The following is a 14801-nucleotide window of genomic DNA, read 5'->3' as shown; positions in this document are numbered from 1 at the left end:
GTGGGTCTTTGGCACAGTAATACACAGCAGTGTCTTCAGCTGTCAGACTGTTCATCTGTAAATACAGCTGGTTCTTGCTGTTGTCTCTGGTGATGGTGAATCTTCCCTGAACAGACTTGGCGTAATTACTGGAGCTGCCATGCTGACGTCCCAACCACTCCAGTCCCTTCCCAGGAACCTGTCTGATCCAGTGCATATAGTAGCTGCTGAATGTGAACCCAGAGGCTGTACAGGTCAGTGTGTGAGAGTCTCCTGGTCTCTTTACCACCGCTTCAGATTCTGTCAGGACAATCTCACCCTGAACACCTGCAATTAAAATAAAAGTGAGATTTTATCTGTGGAACATGGAAGAAGCAGAGAGAAAAGGAGAGAGAGAGAGAGAGAGAGAGAGAGAGAGAGAGAGGGAGAGAGAGAGAGAGAGAGACCTGAGAGAGTGAGAGCTGTGAGGAGCAGCAGGGCTGGTAGGAGCTTCATGGCTGCAGGAGAGAAGGAGGAGTGCTGAGTTAAAGTACAGACTGAGTCCCACTGACTGCTGCTCTGCTTCTCACACTGACACTGGCTCCATTTAAAGCTGTGGGAGGTTTGCACTGCACCCTCCTCTAGGGGAGGGCAGAGTGAGGGCCACTGCTGATCACACTCACTCCAGTGTAGAAGCAGCAGCACAGGGAACTCACAGGTGCTGCACAGAAACATAGTGTTCATCACATTCAGTACAACACACATTCATTTCTGTAACCCTGCACAGAAACATAGTGTTCATCACATTCAGTACAGCACACATTCATTTATGTAACCCTGCACAGAAACAGTGTTCATCACATTCAGTACAACACACATTCATTTCTGTAACCCTGCACAGAAACATAGTAATACAGCATTCTCACAAGATAAAGTTCCCAGCAATACTGCGAATGCTACAATAGCTCCCATTGTTACACACAGATCTCCCTCTCTGTCTTACAGGTGATGCTCCTGTGTTGGGAGGAGAATTCTCAGGGGTGTTTATAGGAAACACTATTGACTGAATTTGTTTAATTTCTGGGGGTTGGAGGAAGGAGGAAAACAAGATAAATTCAGAGGGTCAGAATATCCATTATGAGGAGCACTGCTTCCCCCTCCTGGAGGAGAATTAAAACAGCAGACTGCTTCAACCAGAATTACTCCGGAATTTACACCAGTAACCGTAATGATCGATTAATTATATTGTTCCAGAATGAAAGCTCATTTAATTATGACACATATTTCTACACACTGGAATACATTCCATTTCGGTCACAAAAAATGTGTCTTGTCTTTCATCTGGACTTTGAGTCTGAAATAAAGTTTGAATTGAATTGAATTGAATAAACAATGCCATTGGGTCCATATCATAACCACATGATTCATTGTACGTCACTCTAGATAAGAATGTCTGCAAAATGCTTGTAATATAATGTTTACTATTGAGAGAATAATTTAGACTGTTGATGTTTCTTCAAAAATGCATTACAATCTGATTAATATGAAGAGCTTATGGGGAAAGCTTTGTATCGTTCATTGCTAATATAGAAATGTGTAAATAATAAACCATAGATACCCAAATTATTTGATATGAATCTTTAATTTAAGAACAGCATTGTTCTTTCATTCATTCATTAGGTCCAGTTCTCTGCTGTGGCTCTGTGTGATAAAGGGGAAGAGGTTTTTGTGCGGCTCTCCCCTCACTCTCTCTCACTGTGTGTCTCTGGCACAGTAATACACAGCAGTGTCTCCAGTCTGCAGGCTGCTCCCTTGTAAAGACACTGTGTTACTGGAGGTGTCTCTGGAGATGGTGAACTTGCTCTTTAGTGAATCTTTATAATATGTGCTTCCACCCGAGCTTATAACTCCAATCCACTCCAGAGCTTTCCCTGCAGGCTGGCGGATCCAGGCTGTGTGATCGCTGCTAACTGAATATGAGACTTTACAGGAGATGGTTAAAGACTGTCCTGGTTTTACTATCATAGAGCCAGGCTGTGTGAGTTCAACACAGTGACCATCTGTGGAGACAGAAATAAGAAAGAAATCTATCTCATTAAGCAATATAATTATAGAAATAAACAGAAAACATGAAGAAAGAAAAATGGAAATATTTAATATTTACATAATATTTAAAGTAAGTAAAACTGGAAAACATCACCAAATAATTGTATTTCAAAACAGAAAATCTTAATACAGCATGGTCACTTACAAGCGAAAGTTCCCAGTAACACTGCTAATGCTACAAAAGCTCCCATTGTCACACACAGATCTCCCTCTCAGTCTTATAAGTGATGCTCCTGTGTTGGGAGGAGAATTCTCAGGGGCTTTTATAGGAAATACGGTGGGCTGAATTTGTTTAAATCTCTGGGGGTTGGAGGAAGGAGAAAAACAAGATAAATTCAGAGGGTCCATGATGGGGAGCACTGTTGTCCCCTCCTGGAGGGTAATTGAAACAGCAGATTAGCAAATTGGTCAAGTTTTATTCATTAACTACAGATTTACCAATAAGCTTCTATCTGGACTTTGTGTGTCCAATGATAGTGTACATATTTACAGTCCTCCTTTACCCCAAAGAGTATAGATTACTCCACATATCCCTGAAATCTACATACCAATAAAGTATTCCAAAGACAATTCCCCTTATTTTTAGTATATTATCCTGGAAATGAATGGAATGCTGAAATTCAAATGTAAATGATAAATGTTCAATGATGTTTGTTCGTGGTTCCATGAATAACAAAGATGAATTTAGTATAATAATGGTTTGCAGATATGACAAAGAACAGGAAGGGTTTTATCTGGACCTTTTGTCAATGTAAGAGTGGTAATGTGCACATTTACACAGAAGTGGTCGTCATTTACCAATTGACAGTCATAAGTAATATTGTGCCATTAAGCCAGTACAATTCACATGTACACAATTGTTTATATTTTACAGTGATTGAAGAAATAGTGTGTTGAACATAACTAAAGATAGTGGACCATCGAGGAAACATTGATGCAAGATTTACTGGATTTTTAAAATATCCTTGTGAGATTGGTGTGAGTTTTAAATATGTTTCTGGGAACGTATGTTTTCTCTGACGTCATCATGTTCACAATCAGAAACCGAATATTGTGGAGACAGAACAACCTTACAGGCTGCAAGTTAGCAGGTGACTGCTAATATACAAAAGATGTCCAAGAATGATCAGGCATCTATTAGCATGAATTAGACCATGAATTTGGGGGCAAATCCAGTCAAATATATTGAGCCAGAAGTTGTTATTGATTAGAAACTGTTCGAACATTGATCCAAATGGACAGTATAACATTGCGACACATGTTGCACAAAGTTACAGAGATCTCAAACTCAAATCCTGGAGGGCTGTTGTGTATGCTGGTTTTTCCTACGCTTACATGTTTAATTTAAGTCTCTGATTGGAGGGAGTCTGCACACCATTTTTCAAGACCTAAAATGGCTGCTGATTGAGAGGAAATCACAGAAACCAGCAGAGACTGCAGACCTCCAGGACTGGAGTTTGAGATCCCTGCACTGAGAGGTGTGTTTTAGGATGGGGTGTGCAACCATGTTCTTACTGATGGACTGCCAACCCCCTCTCTTATTGATTATCTCAATCTGCCAATTTATGTTGATTTATTGAAAAGCTGAAGAAAGGTTGAGGGACTGCTCTGAGGTCCCTGTATGAAGCTCTTTCTCAGGGTGTGGTCTACAGGCCTGCTGGTGTTAGTGCTGGTGCATCAATTCCCAGGGGCTTTCATAGGAAATACTGTGGGATGAATTTGTTTAAATCTCTGGGGGTTAGAGGAAGGAGAAAAACAAGATAAATTCAGAGGGTCAGTTGATCAGTAGCAAAGCTAATGGAGTGAATTCAGAATTAATGTTCACGTAGATATGATTTGAATATCAGATATTATATAGATGCACAAAGTGCAGAAAGGATTGTATCTGGAACTTTTATTTGCATACAGTGAAGATTTTCTCATTTACAAAGACAATCATAAAGAAATCAGGCAGACCTCTTTAATTCAGAGTCAATAATGAACCACATGCCTTTTTATATTTAGCAATAAAGTGTGACAAGAAATTTTATAAATGTATATATAAATAAGGCTTTCATAAAGCATACACTGTATGTCACCTTTCACATGTTCATAAAGCATTCACTCCCAATTCATTAATTGTAACATGAAACTAAATGTCAGATGCATTTTTACATAAACTCCATTGCTGGGAATCGAACCCACAACTTTTGTGTTCCAAACACAGGTCCCAAACCCGTATGCCAGTGACATATTTTAATTAATGTTCTGGGTATATGGGATGCAGACTTCACTGAGCTCTTCAATGTTTGTGTTCTATGACTACACTCATCAGGGAGGGTTTTTGTACAGCCCTGCTGTAGCTTTGCTGCACTGTGTGTTTCTGGCACAGTAATACACAGCTGTGTCTCCAGTCTGCAGGCTGCTCCCTTGTAAAGACACTGTGTTACTGGAGGTGTCTCTGGAGATGGTGAACTTGTTCTTTAGTGAATCTTTATAAGCAGTGCTTCCACCCGAGCTTATAACTCCAATCCACTCCAGAGCTTTCCCTGCAGGCTGGCGGATCCAGGCTGTACCATAGCTGCTCACTGAATATGAGACTTTACAGGAGATGGTTAAAGGCTGTCCTGGTGTTACTATCATAGAGCCAGGCTGTGTGAGTTCAACACAGTGACCATCTGTGGAGACAGAAATAAGAAAGAAATCTATCTCATTTAGTAATATAATTATAGAAATGAACAGAAAACATTAAGAAAGAAAAATGGAAATATTTAATATTTACATAATATTTAAAGTAAGTAAAACTGGAAAATATCACCAAATAATTGTATTTCAAAACAGAAAATCTAAATACAGCATGGTCACTTACAAGAGAAAGTTCCCAGTAACACTGCTAATGCTACAAAAGCTCCCATTGTCACACACAGATCTCCCTCTCGGTCTTACAAGTGATGCTCCTGTGTTGGGAGGAGAATTCTCAGGGGCTTTTATAGGAAATACGGTGGGCTGAATTTGTTTAAATCTCTGGGGGTTGGAGGATGGAGAAAAACAAGATAAATTCAGAAACTGTTGTGAAGAGGTAAAGGGAACATGCATTTGTGTCGGTCAAAGTTACTAATGTAGAAATGCGGAAACAATTAACGATAGACATTTGCTACCCAAATTATTTTACATGAATCTGAAGCAGCGTAGTTCTTTCCTTCATTCAGAGAGTGAATGAGTGAGTGAGTGATTGAGTGAGTGAGTGATTTATTTTCCAAGATCTGCGTATCTGGACTTTTTGTGTCCAATGATAATGTACTCATATACAGTCCTCCCTTACCCAAAAGAGTATAGATTACTCCACATATCTCTGAAATCTACATCCCAGTAAATAATATTGTGCCATTTAACCAATCCAGTTCAAACAAATATGAAAGCAGCCTACTTGTTGATATTTTACATAAAATGAACATATAGTGTGTTGAACATAAGAGACAGTGGACCATTTGAGAAATATATAGGCAAGGTTTACAGGATTTTGAAAATATCCTTGTGAGATTGGTGTACGTGTTTCTGTGATTGTCATCATGATCCCAATCCAATCCAAATATTGTAGAGAAAGAACAGCATTACAGCCTGCTGGTTAGCAGGTGACTCAAAAGGGTATATAAAAGATGTCCAAGAATTATCAGGCATCTACTGGTATGAATTAGAACACTTCAGTGATATTTCTAACAGAAACCCTGAGTTTCACTTCATACAGCAGAGTTCATTCCAGGGCTCTCTGCTGTAGCTCTGTGTGATAAAGGGGAAGAGGTTTTTGTGCGGCTCTCCCCTCACTCTCTCTCACTGTGGGTCTCTGGCACAGTAATACACAGCAGTGTCTTCAACTGTCAGGCTGTTCATCTGTAAATATAGCTTGCTGTTGGAGTCATCTCTGGAGATGGTGAATCTTCCCTGAACAGACGTGCCATACCATGTGCTGCCACCACCACCATTACTGATCTCGGCCACCCACTCCAGCCCCTTCCCAGGAGCCTGTCTGATCCAGTTCATATAGTAGCTGCTGAATGTGAACCCAGAGGCTGTACAGGTCAGTTTGTGGGATTCTCCAGGCTTTTTAACTGCTGGTTCAGACTCAGTCAGTGTCTGACATTCAACACCTGGGAAATGAAGAGAGCCATAGATATGACAATTTACAACCTCACAAATACAATTTTACTGAAAATGAAATGAATGACAGATTAAAACATACTTGTAAAGAACACTATAATCAGAAGCAGGCTGGTTATAACAGTCATGGTGAAAGTCTTTGACTGCAGTCTGTGATGATAGTCCTACAGTCAGTCTCCAACAACAGTCCCTCCTCCCTCAGTGCAGAGAGGTAAATGTAGAAGGAAGAGCTCAGAGTTTGCATCAACTCCTCCTCACTGGGTGGGCAGATCTCACACTGTTTAAATAGAGCAGTAAGAGCTGTAGACGGGGCTCAGATCATATAGCAGTTTTGAGTATTATCCATCATTACAGCCATGTGTCTCTCTTCCATGGCTGATGACTGCATTATTATTCATAGTGAATCCAGGGAGTTTCCTGGCAGGTGAGGGTGGGAGAGTGGAGCCAGGAGCTCCCCAGTACTCAGTACATCACAAGTCACTCTAATGAGAGTGTCCAACACAGACAGCATAGGACCACACTGGTAAACACTGGACCCTGCATGTTTAACACTTACAAAAAGAAACATTCTTCCACCAACATTATTGTGGAACTTAAGTAATATGTTTAGGTCAGTTCTAAAATGATCATCTGGTCAGTTCTACAATGCAGTAATAGTTATTTATGACTGTATATCACTCTGTATAAGAGCATCTACAAAGTGATTGTAATGGAATGTCATGTGTTCAATTTGTGTCATAATTACTGCTCATCTGCCAGCATAGTCACTGTATTCAGAGGCTTCGAAGCATAATTTTTGGATTAATCAAATAATATATATTTTTGCTCACATTTATGATGAATGTTGTAAAGACATGTTGTTGGGATGGGGCATTATTATTAAATTTACTTATTAAATATTCTGCATCATGGTATTATGGTGTATGTTTTACTGCAGGACTCATCAGGGTGGGTTTTTGTACAGCCCTGCTGTAGCTTTGCTGCACTGTGTATTTCATGCACAGTAATACACAGCTGTGTCTCCAGTCTGCAGGCTGCTCCCTTGTAAAGACACTGTGCTGCTGGAGGTGTCTCTGGAGATGGTGAACTTGTTCTTTAGTGAATCTTTATCAGCAGTGCTTCCACCCGAGTATATAACTCCAATCCACTCCAGAGCTTTCCCTGCAGGCTGTCAGATCCATTGTGTGTGATCGCTGCTCACTGAATATGAGACTTTACAGGAGATGGTTAAAGGCTGTCCTGGCGTTACTACTGTAGAGCCTGGCTATGTGAGTTCAACACAGTGACCATCTGTGGAGACAGAAATAAGAAATGGATTTGCAAGTAAATCAGTAAATCATATAATTATTTTAATGAATCGCAAAACACTTTTCATTTTAAATGATTAAAATAAAGCATTCAAAAATATTTTAGAATAATTTTAATGTGAAATTAAAATCTTAATACAGCATGGTCACTTACAAGATAAAGTTCCCAGCAACACTGCTAATGCTACAATAGCTCCCATTGTCACACACAGGTCTCACTCTGTCTTGCTCCTGTGTTGGGAGGATAATTCTCAGGGGCTTTTATAGGAAATACTGTGGGCTGAATTTGTTTAAATCTCTGGGGGTTGGAGAAGGAGAAAAACAAGATAAATTCAGAGGGTCAGAATATCCATTATGAGGAGCACTGCTGCTCCCCACCTGGAGGAGAATTAAAACAGCAGACTGCTTCCACCAGCATTTCTCGGGAAGTGTTGCTGTTGTACCCCTGAATCGGGGGACGAAATCATAATTGTGACTCAACACAAGTGTTTCTCCACGAATGGCTTTATCACCAATCAATAAGTAATAAACAATCCCAATACAAACAGTTAACTAGTAACATATGCAGAAAAACCGTTAACTAATGTCCATCATTGTTATCTTACATAAAATAATATGTTTGGGCAGTTCAAAACTATTAGCCATAGATATGGCAAACTGGCGGCTTTAGCTATCGTAGCTAGATACATAGCTATGTATATGCATAGCTAGCTATCTGATACCCATTTCTCTGAAATAACCTAGATAAAGGTCTTACTTCATATTCTCCAACACACAATTAAGTACAAGGTATTAGACCGATTCATCGGCATGAAATATCCAGCATTGTGCAAGCTAGCAAGACGCGTGCCTCACATGTGCTTAACTTCCTTCAGTATTAGCAGGACGCTAACAAACCGTATGCTATTCTTCTTTCAATTTTTCGAATAAAACTCGACGAAAACGCCATAAAAACGTTTTCCTAAGATAACAAGATATACATAAAGAACTTCCAAATGATCCCTAACCATATTAATCGTCGTGATTACCTGAATAGGGTTCTCCCCCTACGGCTACAGCACAAACGCAGGCATGAGCAAGCAATATCAGGTTAGCAAAATAAGATCGTTTTGCAGATCACTGATGATATGATTATATCTCAACTTTTAACTTTATCACATTACAGACCATGAATTCAGTCCTTTTAAGTGCTTTTCACTTGTCACATTGCCAGATTGGGCAACTTTTTATAGTTTTGGGCGGTTTTTGTTTTCTGACAAATTACACATTATAACCAAACAAGTTCTTATCAAACAATAAATTGCAGATATAAAATATATGATTAAGTGGTTCATTTTCACTTGCTTTTGTTTCTGCACTGAAGTAACGATCTCTGCTAATGATACATTTGAAAATCAAACGTTGCCTAGGCTATCATTAATACAGCCCGCGCCATCAGTTTTTCAAGTTGGATGTCGAAGCGGGGAAGTGGGGAAAATACAAAACAATTGAAAGGACTGGTATGTCAGTGACCTGGCTAGCAAATTTAGCGGGATGTTTAATTCGTTTGTGTTTAATTTCATACAGTCCGGGTCGGGAAAATTGATACCCTTACTTCTGCTTTCCTACTGGGAGCTAGCCATCATAGCTAGGTAGACGCAATTGACGAAGGAGTGCAGCTCAGAAAACTCCATCCAGGAGCGCCGTAAGTTTTCCATTTACGCCGAACTAGCTGGCCTCTTTTTGACCGCCCTCGCTTTACTGTATCCGGTTATTTACTCAATTTTCATAAATTGAGTGCTTGCTGGCCACTTTATACAGTCCGTCAGACTGGCTGCTGCTGCTGTCAGTGTGCCTACGCCTGCCCGCGATACAGTTGCTGGTCAAAACGCCAACGGTTTCTCATGTCTGTTTAATAGAACGTTCAATTAGCCTAATTCGTGTTAGCATGTGTCTCCCCCATGTTATGTAGAATTGAAATGTAGAATCTAATTCAAATGTAATAAAATGTACAGTCATGAAATTGATATATGTTTCTGAATTTCCCACAGTAAAGACGTGGTAGCTGGGAGGGGCATTATTTTATTTTTTATTTTATTTATTATTATCATAATTATTATTCTGTGTCCACATGATGGTTGTGTTTTACTGCGAAACTCATCAGGGTGGGTTTTTGTACAGCCCTGCTGTAGCTTTGCTGCACTGTGACTCTCGTGCACAATAATACACAGCTGGGTCTCCAGTCTGCAGGCTGCTCCCTTGTAAAGACACTGTGTTTCTGGAGGTGTCTATAGAGATAATGAACTTGCTCTTTTGTGAATCTTCATAAAGATATTGGGGGTTTCCCGACCAATATCGCGCAATCCACTCCAGTGCTTTTCCTGCAGGCTGTCGGATCCAGGCTGTAGCATAGCTGCTCTCAGTCAGAGAATACCCAGAGAGTTTACAGGAGATGGTCAGAGAGTGTCCTGGTGTTAAAACCATAGAGCCTGGCTGTGTGAGTTCAACACAGTAACCATCTGTGGAGACCGAAATAGAAAAATACATTTATGATGAGGATACCAATAAGTGATGTAGTTGTTGATAGAAACAGCAAATACTACTAAACTACTGTTTTAAAGTAAAGATTGGAAAAAGTATAAAACAATTTTGATTTCAAATGAAAATATTAATACAGCATGCTTACAAGATAAAGTTCCCAGCAACACTACTAATGCTACAATAGCTCCCATTGTCACACACAGATCTCCCTCTCTGTCTTACAGGTGATGCTCCTGTGTTAGGAGGAGAATTCTCAGGGGTTTTTATAGGAAATACTGTGGGCTGAATTTGTTTAAATCTCTCGGGGTTGGAGGAAGAAAAACAAGATAAATTCAGAGGGTCAGAATATCCATTATAAGGAGCACTGCTGCCCCCTCCTGGAGGAGAATTAAAAGAGCAGACAGCTTCCACAAACATTACTCTGGAAGTTACATCAATAACAAAGCTAATGCGATAAATTTAAAGTTCACATAGCTATGATTTGAATATCTACACAATATGATGCATTCCATTTTGATGGCTAAAAATGCATTCAACGGCTGCGTTGCCTCATTTTCAGTATACTATCCTGGTAGAAATGACACTGTTGGAAAAAACTAAAGTGAATGATTTAATGTTTTTGTGTATTGTTGTGCTTCTCTGGAGACTAATGTCAGGTTTATCACGGTATATTGTTGGAAAAAATATCTTTTATAGATGTTCCAAGAACAGGAAGGTTTATATCTGGAGCTTTTGTTCGCGTACAGTGATGATCTGATCATTGAGAAATTGTCCTGAGCAGACTTCCTCGAGCAGCGCTGATTAATTCAGACAGGCACATTTATGTGTTATTAGGAGCTCTGCTGCCCCCACGTGGTGGACATTATAAACTGCACTTTCAGTCGCATCGTGGGCTCGGACAGTGGTTCCCAAACTCGGCCATGGAGCACCCCTGTGTATGCTGGTTTTTGTTCCATCCCTAATTGCCATCGAATAATTTAAATGAGCTGTTAATCTTTCTTAATATTGTGTTTTTCATCTTAGAAATGATTATTTACCTAAAGCATGTGATGCCAGAAATAGCTTTGCTGTGGCATGAAGAATAAAATGTTAATAATGTGCTTATTGTGCCCTCTAGCAAACAATTACAGAAGAAGAGGTAACAAATAAAAGGCTGTGGTTAGCTAATAGGCTCACACTGTTTAAATAGAGCAGTCAGAGCTGTAGACGGGGCTCAGATCATATAACAGTTATGAGTATTATCCATCATTACAGCCGTGTGTCTCTCTTCCATGGCTGATGACTGCATTATTATTCATTGTGAATCCAGGGAGTTTCCTGGCAGGTGAGGGTGGGAGAGTGGAGCCAGGAGCTCCCCAGTACTCAGTACATCACAAGTCACTCTAATGAGAGTGTCCAACACAGACAGCATAGGACCACTCAGTACAGAAAGCACCCTGATATCAAGTGGTAAACACTAGACCCTGCATATGCAACACTCACAAAAATTAAAATTATTCCGCCAATATTAGAATGAAACTTGTCAGTAATAGGTTTTTGATTAGATTTCAGATGAATTAATACTTATTCTAAGTTGTTATGACTAATTCACAGAATAATATGATCTGTTCTATCAATGTAGTAATAAAGTTCATGGGATTCAAAGCATCATTTTCTTATTCATCAAAATGCATTCAATAGATTTATTTTTCTCAAATGTCTGATAATTGTTGTAAATACGTGGTGAGGGGCATTATTTTATTAATTATTCTGATGAGGTTTCTCTGGAGATGGTGAACTTGTTTTTTAGAGAATCTTTATGAGCAGTGCCTCCACCCGTGCTGATATACCCAATCCACTCCAGAGCTTTCCCTGCAGGCTGTCGGATCCAGGCTGTAGCATAGCTGCTCACTGAATATGACACTTTACAGGAGATGGTTAAAGGCTGTCCTGGTGTTACTACCATAGAGCCTGGCTGTGTGAGTTCAACACAGTGACTGTCTGTGGAGACAGAAATAAGATAAAGGTTTGTGAGTATCAAACAATATAATTCATGAAATAAACAGAAAAACTGTCATAAATCATTTATTTTATATTATAAAAATAAAGCTTTGAAAAATATTTGAGAATAATGTCATGTAAAATATAGAATCTTGATAAAGCCTGCCCACTTACAGGATAAAGTTCCCAGCAACACTGCAAGTGCTACAATAGCTCCCATTGTCACACACAGATCTCCTTCTCTGGTCCTGTGTTTGGAGGAGAATTCTCAGGGGCTTTTATAGGAAATGCTGTGGGCTGAATTTGTTTAAATCTCTGGGGGTTGGAGGAAGGAGAAAAACAAGATAACTTCAGAGGGTCAGAATATCCATTATGACGAGCACTGCTGCTCCCACCTGGAGGAGAATTTAATCAGCCGATCAGCAAGCCGCTCAAGTTTTATTTGTGAACGACAGATTGACGAAGACGTTTGTATCTGGACTTTTTGTAAATGTACAATGATAATTTACTCAATTACATTCCTCCTTTATCCTAAAGAGCATAGACAACTCCACATATCTCTGAAATCTACATACCAATAAAGTATTCTAAAAACAATTCCCCCCTTATTTTCAGTGCATTATACTTGAAATAAATTTAATGCTGAAAAACAAAATGTAAGTGATGGCAAATTTCGATCTATCTTCATGTTTCCACGAATAACACAGATAATTTTAGTATAATAATGGTTTGCAGGTATGACAAAGTACAGGAAGGGTTCTATCTGGACCTTTTGTCAGTGTAAGAGAGGTAATGTGCAGATTTACATTTACAGAAGTAGTCCTCTTCCACCTCAATGACAGTAATAAGAAATATTGTGTCATTAAGCCAATCCAGTTCAAACCAACATTAAAGCAGCCTGCTTTTTTATATTTTGCAGTAAATAACTATATAATGTGTTGAACATAAGAGACAGTGGACCATTTGGGAAACATTCATGCAAGATTTAAATATTTTTTAAATATCCATGTGAGGTTGGTGTAAGTTTGAAACGTTTCTGGCAACGTATGTTTTCTCTGACTCGTCATCATGATCACAATGATCACAAACTGAATATTGTAGAGGCAAAACAGCATTACAGCCTGCAGGTTAGAAGGGGACTCAAAAAGGTATATAAAAGATGCCCAAGAATTAACCAGCATCTATTAACATGAATTGGGCCAAAAGAACGGAACACTTCAGTGATATTTATAACAGAAACCCTGAGTTTCACTTCATACAGCAGAGTTCATTCCAGGGCTCTCTGCTGTAGCTCTGTGTGATAAAGGGGAAGAGGTTTTTGTGCGGCTCTCCCCTCACTCTCTCTCACTGTGGGTCTCTGGCACAGTAATACACAGCAGTGTCTTCAGCTGTCAGGCTGTTCATCTGTAAATACAGCTTGCTGTTGGAGTCGTCTCTGGAGATGGTGAATCTTCCCTGAACAGACGGGGAATAGTAGATGTGTGAACTCCCCGTGTGAATAAAGGCAACCCACTCCAGTCCTTTCCCAGGAGCCAGTCTGACCCAGTTCATAGCATAGCTGCTGAATGTGAACCCAGAGGCTGTACAGGTCAGTTTGTGTGATTCTCCAGGCTTTTTAACTGCTGGTTCAGACTCAGTCAGTGTCTGACATTCAACACCTGTGAAATGAAGAGAGACATAGATATGACAATTAACAACCTCAAAATAAAAATTAACTGAAAATGAAATTAATCACAGATTAACACATACTTGTAAAGAACACTGTAATGAGAAGCAGGCTGGTTATAACAGTCATGGTGAAAGTCTTTGACTGCAGTCTGTGATGATAGTCCTACAGTCAGTCTCCAACAACAGTCCCTCCTCCCTCAGTGCAGAGAGGTAAATGTAGAAGGAAGAGCTCAGAGTTTGCATCAACTCCTCCTCACTGGGTGGGCAGATCTCACACTGTTTAAATAGAGCAGTCAGAGCTGTAGACGGGACTCAGATCATATAGCAGTTATGAGTATTATCCATCATTACAGCCGTGTGTCTCTCTTCCATGGCTGATGACTGCATTATTATTCCTAGTGAATCCAGGGAGTTTCCAGGCAGGTGAGGGTGGGAGAGTGGAGCCAGGAGCTCCCCAGTATTCAGTACATCACAAGTCACTCTAATGAGAGTGTCCAACACACACCATTGGACCACTCAGTACATAAATCACCGTGATATCCAGTGTTAAACAATAGACCCTGCATATGTAACACTTACAAACATAAACCTTCTTCCACCAACATTAGTGTGGAACGTCAGTAATAGGTTTTTGATTAAGATTTCTGATGAATTAATGCTTACTCTATGTTGCTCCGACTAAAGTTATTTATCACTGGATATCACTTTGTATAAGAACATCTACTAAGTGATTGTAATGTAATTTAATTTGTGTCATAATTACTGCTCATATGCTACCATATTCATAGTGTTCAGAGGCTTCAAACATAATTTTCTTAATGATTAAAATGGATTTCATAGATTTTGTAAAGGTAATTTTCTTAATTGATTCTTAATTGACAATGTGTTAACATAATGACAATCACGTGATTAAAAATAACCTTTTATTTTTAATCCTTGTTACTATTAGACCACTTTCTGAATTAAGTGCTTACTAGGAGTCTTTCTCTATCTCTCTCCCAGCAGACAGACAGCCTTTGACCTTAACGTCTCTGCTTCTCCAAGAAGGGGGTAGCTAGCTCTGCTTCTCCTAGAAGAGGGTAGCTAGCACATTCCAGTCTTACAGCAAGGTCAACAAGGGTTAATCAG

The sequence above is a fragment of the Conger conger genome, chromosome 2, assembly GCF_963514075.1.
Source record: "Conger conger chromosome 2, fConCon1.1, whole genome shotgun sequence".
NCBI classification, from domain to species: Eukaryota; Metazoa; Chordata; class Actinopteri; order Anguilliformes; family Congridae; genus Conger; species Conger conger.
The sequence above is the reverse complement of the archived record's forward strand: the minus strand, read 5'-3'. Positions refer to the sequence as shown.